The sequence below is a fragment of the Eptesicus fuscus genome, chromosome 18 (genome assembly GCF_027574615.1).
Source record: "Eptesicus fuscus isolate TK198812 chromosome 18, DD_ASM_mEF_20220401, whole genome shotgun sequence".
NCBI classification, from domain to species: Eukaryota; Metazoa; Chordata; class Mammalia; order Chiroptera; family Vespertilionidae; genus Eptesicus; species Eptesicus fuscus.
This window is the reverse complement of record NC_072490.1, coordinates 13678040-13689018: the sequence shown is the minus strand read 5'-3', so window position 1 is coordinate 13689018 and position 10979 is coordinate 13678040.

The window sequence follows — 10979 nt, the reverse complement described above, 5'->3', positions numbered from 1 at the left end:
CCAGTTGTGCCTTTTAGCTGTACAGCTACCTTTAGAGGTATTATCTCCTTTTAACATAGCACTTCAATGAACAAAGAATAAGAAAAAATCCATTATTTTACTTAAAAATATTGTCTATGACCTTTTTTTTTTTTTTTCAGGCTAAGTAAGGTATCTTTTAGACATATCTCTGAGTTTCCAAAGTGCTAGCCAGGGATTTAGCAGCAGGACACCAATTAGACTCCACAGGTGAGAACCAGCAGGAGTCACTAACCAATGGGTTGACATCTTTACCTCTGGTGGAAAGCCTCCCCTTCTCAGACACAGCATCTGATGTTCTGAAAGGGGTGGAGTGTGCCCGACAATTCTCTTATTTCTCTTTAGGCCCAACACTGTTGATTGGGTGACTTTTATCTGAGAGGCACACCAGAGTGTCAGCTTACTTTCTTAAAAATACAATCTTTAGGCTAAGATATTCAAATTGCCAAGCCAATGGTATCATGGGAGACCATTATAAAATCCTTTCCAAGTTAAGTCTGCATGCCTCAAAGAGCAAAAAATTAATATACTGTCATTACACAGCTGAGAGGGGAAATTAATTTATACAGAAACCTTTTCTAAGGCGGGTTCAGACTGCCCGGATGCCACGCCAAATGGGAGCATTATCTGCCTTCCCAAAATAATACACCATATGCCCAAATCTGGCAGACACAAAGATAATTACATGACTCTGGCAGAGCCAATATGCCTGCTAATAAATGGAAAAATGAGGACAATGCAAATCAAAGTTAAGCTCAATGGCCATTCAGAATTGTGGTAGGGAAGCTACCTGCTACAATTAAACACAATGACAAGTAGAGAATGGCTCTCTTGCAGAGATTAAAAGAGCCAAAGCTTCTGTGAGGAAACCCATTTATATAAAGAAATATTATCAGAGGAAAGGGAGTTGTTTGCAGGCATGCATGGTAGTTTCCTATAATTCCAGTATAAATCCCTTTGTAATAATGCACTCTTACAGGGAGTTCTTAATAAAACCAAAGCACAAAATGCCCAATTCCACACAATTATCTGCAATTTTTAAAATTATATTACTTTTTAGAGAGAGGAAGGGAGAGAGAAAGAGAGAGGGGGAGAGAGAGAGAGAGAGAGAGAGAGAGAGAGAGAGAGAGAGAGAGAGAGAGAGAGAGAAAGAAACATCATCAGTTGCCTCCTGCTTGTGCCCCAACCAGAGATCAAACCAACAACCTGGGTAAGTGCCCTCACCAGGAATCGAACCTGCTGCCTTCTAGTGTACAAAACGACAATCCAACCAACTGAGCCACACTGGCCAGGGCTGCCTGCAATTTTAAAGCAAAGAACACTAAATGCAAAATGCAGTCTAAAGGTTAATTTGCATCAGCACAAATCTACTTCTGATATTATGTCCCCAAATCATGGAAAACTCTACCCCTTAGTAAAAGATCATCAACTGGCCATCATCATACTCTTCAGAGCGCTCTCATTTTCAGGCGAATGCTCTCTTTTAATTATTTTATCACAAAGCTACTTGGAATTCTCATGTCTGAGCTCCTTGGCCCTGGCATGCACTAAAAAGTGCTAAGTAACTGGAATGATCAAGCCTAACGCCACATGACTATGGATAAAAGATGTGGAAACCAAAAAAAAAAGGGGGGGGGGGCGTTTCTTTTACCTTGAGAAATACCCAATTTGGGAGGAGGTGGATTCCTTTTTTGCAATTTTTCTCTTATCTTCCCCACCAATAAGCCCTGTGTCTCAGCCCTTGCAAGCCTTCCTCTCTTTAGAGCAGAAGAAAGACTTGGTGATGAAAGAAACATTGGTGTGAGGGACCTAGATTGAAAGCAGCCAGCCTCTCATGCAGTGTATCAAGAACCAACCAGAATCCTTACACACCACTGGGATGAGATGTGGAGGCCTGGCAAGCCCTGTGTGAGGGGCTACAGATTAAAAGCCCCTCCTGTCAATCACAGGGCAAAATCAGACATTGGGAACATGAACCCTTGAAGAAAGAGTCCCTCCTAGAATGCTAACAAATTAGGTCCCGTGAGTCTCTCTTGCCAATTAAATTCCAGGAGCAAGACAGTGACAGATGTGGGGGTGCCAGCGGATTTGAGGTCTGTCGGTGCAAACACCTTCACAAGGAAGCCTGCATTGTACAGAGGAAAGCAGCAGCGGTGAAATATTCACATATTTATGCATATCTAGACATTAACAAGCTTGCCAGATTCGTTCCATACATTCTAAAGAGTCGTCCCAGGAAAGACATGGCCCTTGATCAAGGGATGATCACGGTGTAGGACACCAGGCAGAGGTTGACCAGGATCTCCATTCCAGAGGGTACCACGCACCCAGGGATAACCTTTGAAAAACACAGAAAAGGTTATAACAAGCCCCGACATTGATCTAATACAGCATCTCCTAAAGCGTTTTCCACACTACTCCCAAGAGACGATTAGGGGAGGGGCTTTATGTTCAACTTAATTTGAAAAATGTTTTCATCTTAGAGACTCAAATGTCCACTGGCTTAGCAAAGGCTCTGAAAAGTCATGCAGTAAAGAAGGCTGTTAAATGTTGCTTAACCCAACATTTCCCTGACTTCTTTCATCATAACCCTTTTATTCTTTATACTTACATCTTGTGTCATCCCAATTAGCTTTCATCGCACTGTATACTATAGTAGAATTTAATTAGGAAAAACTGTCTTTGCTTATTCAGTATTTTAATGTTGAATTAAACAATAGTGAACTTCTTTTTCAATAGTCTGGACTAAGACAAGTCCCTTTAAGAAAAAAACTGGATTGAAGTGCTTATGGGGTTCTGTTTGATGTAAATCTTTTTTTGTTTATTGTTCTCGTGCCAGAGGCCAAGGTCAGATTTGCTTTTCTATAAAGACAAACATAAAAAGCACAAGCACACTTGAGGTCATTCTCTGACACTCCAAAACAACAACAGAAACACTGAGGACTGCTCATGGGGGAATATATCTGAGAAGTGACTGCTTTTGATTGATTTCTGGTCTAGCTTGTCTGCTCCCTATCGTTTGGGACAAGATACTCTTATGAAAAGGAGCTTCCGGGTTGCTTACCCAGATTTATGTCCACTTGAAACACGTTCTGAGTGTGAAACTGTCATAATTCATTCTCTTCTCTACTCCTCCCATCTCCATCAAGGGCTAACTTACATCTTGGCAACTCAGTGTGGCTCACCTGCTTTTACCTGCCAGCTTGAGGCTACTTCTACTCTAGAACCGGCCCTAAGTCCAGACCGAAAAGCAGAGAGACTGCCAACGACCTTTCAATGCTCCCCTAATTTCTCTCAGTATTAATCAGCTATTGCCATGATGATGCCACATAACAAAGTACCCCAAAACTCAGTGCCTACAACAACACACGCACACTTTTCTCACTCAGGTTGTCTGGGATGGTTCACTTTCTGCCTCTGGTTGGCTGGCCTGGCTCTGAGCTATGGGTTGGGCTCAGGTCTGCTCCACGTTTCTCTTCTTTCCAGACCCCAGGCTGAAGAGGCAGCAGATATCTAGCCCTTAGGGTGCCAATAACACAAGCATATTTAAGGTCTCTGTTCATTTATATCTGCTAACATTCTGTTCTACTGGCCAAAGAAAGTCACACAGCCAAGGCCAACATCAACAGGGGAGATTCGGGAGAGCAAAGTGAACATTTGCTGAACAATTGTTAAAATATATCACACCTCTCTTCCCTTGCTTCTCCTTGCACTTCATAGCTTGAGGTTCCCTCACCCTAGCGCTGGTCTGACACTCGGCAACCTGGATAATGTTGACCATTTCTACACTGCCTGCTTTCTAACCTTTATGGGGCTTCTGGGATGCCGGCCAAATGGAGACCTAGGAGCCAAAATCAGATCAAATGGGATGAGTAAGATGGGGAAGAAACAAGCTCTCCTCTACCCTCAAGATTCTTTTGGCTGGACTAATACTCAAGTAAACATGAGGCACATTATAGCAAGAGAAAATAACCAAATTTAATACATATATGTGTATGGGAACCCCACATACATGACAGGATCAGAGACCCCACATGCTAGAAAGGTTCAGAGACAGAACGGGAACATCTATGTATATATATAAGGCTAATATGCAAATTGTGCAATTACTGTCACAATGTTTTCCGGGCCAGTGTCAGTTAAGGTACTATGACGTGTAGTGGCCACCAGGGCAGGCTGGGGGGAGGAGGGGGTGCGGATCGGGACACCGTCACCAGCCCAGCCAGGGCTGGAGGGAGGCCGGGGACTGGCACAGCCTCGGGTGCAGAGCCGTGGGACCCCCCTCCCCAAGTGCTCGAATTCATGCCCTGGGTCCCTAGTGAGTATATAAGACATCCTGAGCTAGGGATGAGGTAAGGTGCTTTGGGACTTCGAAGGGTCATTGCAGGGTAATTAGCTGAGCAGGTTCTCCTGGCTGGTTCCCACTTGGCCATCCATCTTATTTTAGACTGTCCCAGGCCAAAGTTGTTACTGTGACCCACTGTCTCACCACAGAGCCCAGGCACTCTGCCCCAGGACAGCAGGCTGGTGATGGCAAAACCCAACTCTTCATTCACCTCCAGACTGCAGGGCAGATGCAAGAGGTGGTTTTCGAGTTTCTTGTTCCAGCCTCAGCTTAGCCCCCTCCCTGTGATTCGGAGACTTACCCCAGCATCCTTCCAAGTGATCTCCCCTTTTCACCAAAAACAGAGGTTCCCAGACTTTGCTTCACATTGGAATCACCTAGAAATTGTTTAAAAGTGGCTCTCACCCCCCCCCCGACCCCCCCCCCACACCACCACAGTATGATTTCATTGGTCTAGGGTGCAACCTGGGCACCAGAATATTTTTTTAAGCTCCTCGGGTGATTCTAATGAGCGGCAAAGTTTGGGGCCCACCAACCTGAAAATCTAATCTAGCCAATCAGACTGTAGTAGGAGTTCATTTTAAATCTAAAGCAAGGTTTTGAATGGGCAGAAGAACACCCTAAACTGAGTTTGTGCATAGAAACTGGAGAGACCCCAGTGGCTCTGCATAAAGAAATACAGGTCCAGAATCCCTTATTCTCAAATCCAAAAGAATCTGAAAGTTTTTTCAAAACTCACTGGCAACAAAACCTGACCTGACTTGCACTCACTTGGTGACAAGACTTGACTATTTAAAGTCTCTATTCATCCCACTTAGTGTGAAAATTCATCAGTTTTGCCAGGAAAATATTAATGTGTTTAATTACAGAGTGCTTTCCCAGACCCTGCTGAAGTGGTTACATAATCCAAGATATGTGTACCTTTCTACATTCTGAAAATTTCTGAATCCAGAAAACAAATGTATGGTGCCAGGGCTATAGGATAAAGGAATGTGGATTTATAGAGGAATTTCTTTTATTGCTCTGGCAAGGGGGGGAGGGGGCAGTTGGGGGCGAGCAGGTGATTCCAACGTGAATAGAAAGAGCAGAGAGAAGAGAGTAAAATGAGCAAATGACCTGGCCTTTGGGTGACATATGAAAATGTCCCCCATCTGAGCGGGTTAATTAGAGAAAAGGACCACCTCTGAGTACACAGCCCTTCAGTAGGGCTCACAGTTTGAAGCAGATCACAGGCTGTATTTACTCTCACTCGCCTCCCTTGCCAGATTCTTTTGCGCAGTGCACAAACTACACATCACATGGGTGGCCTCGCAACCCAATTTCAATAGCAGCTGAAACCCAAAGCACAGAAATGGGCAAAGCTTTCTCTAAGTATAAGGATGTCTAATGTTCAATTTTTAGTTGTCTCTATTAATGAAATAAAAATGTCTCTGGCCCTGGCCAGTGTGTTCAGTGGTTAGAGCGTCGGTCAGTGCACCAAAGGATAGCAGGTTTGATTCGGGTCAAGGGCATGTACCTAGATTGTGTGTGTATTCTGCATGCCTGTGTATATGTATTTTAAGTTTATGGTTCCACTAGTGGCCCAGTGCATGAAATTTGTGCATGGGGGGGACGGTGGTGTCCCTCAGCCCGGCCTGCACCCTCTCCAATCTGGGACCCCTCAAGGACTGCTGGCTCCTAACCGCTCACCTGCCTGCCTACCTGATTGCCCCTAACCACTCTGCCTGCCAGCCTGCTCGCCCCCAACTGCCCCCCCACCAGCCTGCTCACCCCCAACTGCCCCCCCCCCCCCCCGCTGGCCTGCTCACCCCCAACTGCCCTCACCTCTTGGCCCCTAACCATCTCTACCTTGACTCCGCCACCATGGTTTTGTCCAGAAGAATGTCCAGAAGGTCTTCTGGAAGGTCTCCCAGTCTAATTAGCATATTACCCTTTTATTAGTATAGATAGAGGCCTGGTGCACGGGTGGGGGCCGGCTGGTTTGCCTTGAAGGGTGTCCAGGATCAGGGTGGTGGTTTGCAGGCCAGCCATGCCCCCATTGGGGTGAGGGTCCCCACTGGGGACGGTGCCGGCCTGGGCGAGGGGCTGGGGCAGTTTGCAGGCCAGCCACGCCCCCATGGGGTGAGAGTCCCCACTGGAGGGGCGTGGCCAGCCTGGGTGAGGGGCTGATGGCTGTTTACAGGCTAGTCACACCCCCAGCGGGGACCCTCACCACATGGGGGTATGGTCAGCCTGGGTAAGGGGCTGAGGGCCATTTTCAGGCTGGCCATGCCCCCCAGAGGGGACCCTCACCCCGATGGTGGTGTGGCCAGCTTGAGTGAGGGGCTGAGGGCCATTTGTAGGCCTCTCCCTCGGCAGCCGGCCCAGGCGACCTAAGCCTCCCACTCACTCCGGCCTGCTCTGTGGCCACCACCCACAGGCCCCTCCTCCAGCGGCTGGCCCAGGTGGGCAGGAAGCTTGGCTTCCTCCATCGCTGGAGGCAACCCAAGCCTCCCGCCCACTCTGGCTGGCTCCATGGCCGCCACCATCTTTGTCCCGCTAATTTGCATATTCCCTCCTGATTGGCTGTGGGCATCATGGCATGATGGTCAATTACCATATTTCTCTCTTATTAATATAGATGATTTGCAAAAATGCCTTTAACACTTTTATTTGGATATTATTGACATACTAGAGGCCCGGTGCATGAAAATTCATGCACTGGAGGGGGGTCCCTCAGCTCGGCCTTTCCTCTCTCACAGTCCAGGAGCCTCAGGGGCGGGAGGTGACCTGGCGATCAGGGGAAGGCGACGCCCCATCACACTTCTGCTGCTGCCACTGCCAGCAGCGCAAGCCTCTGCCAGCCCTGGTTACCTGAGCCTCAGGCAGCCCTGGGCAGCTGGGCAACTGACATCCGAGGCTTGCCTGTGCCTTGGGCCGGCCCTGGGCGGCTGGGGGGCTGAGGGTGGGTCCTGACACACCATACACCTGCCATCCCCCCCACCCCCAGCTAGGCTGAAACGACTGTGGGACACCAGTGGGGCTGAGGGGACTGGGCACTGCCATCTTGTGACTATGACCACCGACATCTTTGTGACAGTCAATTTGCATATTCCCTCTTTATTAGATAGGATAATACATTGCAAATATTTAAAATGTACAGTTTGATGAGATTTGTACACACATTTGGGTATAAGGAGTAGGAGACTCAAGTATCCTCACAGCAATGACATTTCGGTATCCTCAGACCTACACAATCTCCTTCATGGTGTACCTCATATTTATGAAAGAAAATATCAAGATCTACTTGTCCTACAAGCTCCCTTTTCTGTCTTGGTGTCTTTTTCTATGTCTGCCTCCTCTTTGCCCTTAAAACATCTCACCAGAAGGGACAGGCTTTCTTCTGGGTCATGTTCTCCTTCTTTCCAACTCCAGCCCCAAGGACAAGCCCTAATGGATATAAGTATTTCTTTCTTTACTAAAAAATAAAAACTCCAGGAAAATTAGCTTTTGCTCTACTCAAAAAGAACTAAAGCAATTTAGAAACATCCCCCTTCTCAATGCCCAATGCTTGAGCCTATCTCTTGCCAAAGAAGTCAAGCATATAACCACTCCTCCTGAATCACAAGCCTCCAGGTTGGTAGTTCAAGGAGAAATTAGTCGCTTAAAATAACCGTCTATTCTGCTCATGAGTCTGCAGGTCATCGGGGCAGATTCTTCTGATCTCAGCTAAGCTCCCTCATGCATCTGCAGTCCAGCTGTGGATTGGCTCATTGCTCTGCTGATCTTAGCTGGGATCTCTCTTATATGCCCCAGGTCATCTGACTATCAGCTTTTCCACAAAGACCTCGGCTGCTCCATATGTCTTCCTGACCGGTTAGCCTAGCCACATACTCATGGGGATCCCAGAAGAACAGGGGAGAAAGTAGAAATGCACAAAGTCTTTCTCTGTAGCAAATGTGCCAACAACCTAAAGACGATGAAAACACATGAAACCCAGATTCAAGTGATGGGGAAATAGATGCCATCTCTTTAGTGAGAAAAACTGCGAAGTCATAGGGCAAGGGGCATGGATTCAGAAAGGATCAGAGAGTTGGTACCATTTATTCAAACAACCTGACATATCCGCCAGTTCCCATCCGCCATTGATGTAGGACAATTCCTCAGCACTGCCAAACTGCCCATACACTGGGGTCAAGAGAGAGCCCTTCGGCAGAGAATTACGGACACGTAAGAGGAGCACAAGGCTGGCAATTACTGGAATGGTAAGCGCAGAGGAAACATGAGTGGACTGAGCCGTCAATCTACAGTTTGGGGGGTGGTCTATGATGGAACTGACTCATCAGATTCTCACTCAGATATTAGTACCAGAGATCTGAAGAAATGTGACAAAAAAAGAAAGACAAACCAGGCTAGGTCCAAGATGGCACCAGCATAGGAGGACGCTGAACTCCCCCACTCCCATGAGCAAAATCAAATATGCATGGATATAGGTAGCAATTACTCCTGCGAGACAACTGAGTGCTGAAAGTCAGCTTCTGACAACAAACAAGAGAGAGACCAATAGAGAAGGCTGGGAAGCCCAGGAGCCCTCTGGGAGCTGTAGGAACTCTCTGCAGTGGGTGATGCGATGGTTCACTTTTCCCTTCACTCTGATAGGGTGAGTGAGAGCTCTATTGGGGTTTTTTTGGTTGCCTGCAAGGTCACCATAGCACAGTCACAACTACATCGCCTGGAGCCTCCAAACCAAGGGAGTAGGCAGGAACAATAGGACATCAGCACACCCACCTGACCTCCCTGGCTGAGAGCCCAACCCCCACCACAGGCGAGTGCTGTCAGGCGCCCTAAGTGCATGCCTGGCTCCAATGGGCTTTCCAAACCTTCCTGGCAAATAAAGCCCACACAGAGGTCTCTGCTAGGCGGTCCCACTTTCTGTACAACTAACAAGAGAGAGACCGTTTAGAGAAGGGTAGGGAGCCTGGGAGCTCTCCAGGACTATGGGAATTCTCCAGGGTTGGAGGTGCTGGTAAAAACCTTGGACCAAAAACAAAAGGTGGGGGGGACGAGGGTTCCTATGGAACCTCACCTCACAGGGTGATCTAATCATAAATTCAGGTCATCGTGGGTAGTCACACCCAGGCATATAACTTCTTTAGAAAAGGCTTATCTTTGCTTCAAGCAAGTCCTATCCATTGTTTCTGTGCATCTAAATTAACACACCTTTGGAAGGCCTCTCTGCAGACTTCTCCTAATACACCCTTTCAGACCCCTCATAAAAGCACATAATCTTAACCTGTAATCCCACCCTGCCTTGCTTTCTCTCACCTCCATGCAATCTTCCTTTATCTCCTCCTTAATTTTAAAAGAAACTGCAAAACTGTTATTCTTCAGAGCGTTTGGGATCTCGCTACCCGGCATGTCCTCAGTTTGGCTCAAATACACTGTTATAAAAATTCTTTACAGGTTTGAATGTTTTTAATGTCTACGTCTCCCTCTGCCTCCATAGGTGGGAGGGAGCTCTGTCCAGATCTGTTTATTTCTCCTTGCAGTTCTACCTTGTCTAGTCTTATTTTGACCCTCTGTTCTTAGGTACATATACATCAAGGATTGTTTCTTCTTCTGGAGAACTGACCCTTTATCATCATGTAACACTTCTGCTTTTCCCCGATAATTTTCCTGGTTCTGAAGTCTGCTTTGTCTGAAATTAATATAGCTACTCCAACTCTCTTAAGCATTAACATGGCATACCTTTCTCTATCTCTTTATCTTTCATCTGTCTGGGTCTGTATATTTAAAGTGACTTCTTGTAGATAACACAGAGCTGGGTCTTGTGTTTATTTTTTAATCCACTCTGACAGTCTCTTTTCATCGGTGTCTTTAGACCATTCACATTTACCCTTAGTAAAGTGATTATTGATAGAATTGGATTAATAGCCACCATATTTGTAACTTCATTTCTTACACATTAATTTGTTGCCTTGTTTGTTTCTTTTTTCTGTTCCCTCTTTTCCTCTGCCCAAGCTGGTTTTAATTGAGCATTTAAATAAATTTATGTGACATTCTCACTTCTCCTAGGATATCAATTATACTTCTTTTTAAAATTGTTAGTGCTGGCCCTCAAGTTTGCAATTTACATTTACAAGTAATCCAAATCCACTTTCAAGTAACACTGGTCTGCTTCACAGGTAATGCAACCATCTTAAAATAGAGCATTTTCTGTTTCTCCCTCTCATCCTTGGTAACATCGTTACCATCAATTTAGCTTACCTATGACTATAATTATCCAATGCATTGTTGCTATTATTATTATTTTAGACAAACTATGATCTGTTAGATCAATCAAGAATAAGAAAAGTCAAAGATTTTATTTTACTTTTATAATTTCTTCTGTAACACTCTTCCTTTATATGGAGCCAAGTCTCTTTAAACTTTTCTTACAAAGCAGGTGTACTGGCAATCAGTTTTCCCAATTTCTGCTTATCTGAAAAGTCTTTATTTCTCCTTTACTTTTCAAAAATAATTTCACTGGGTACAAAAATGCAGGTGGGTGGCTTTTTTCTTTCAATGCTTTCAATATTTTATTTCACTTGCTTCTTGCTTGTGTTTGAAGAGAAATCTGATGTAATTCTTATCCTTA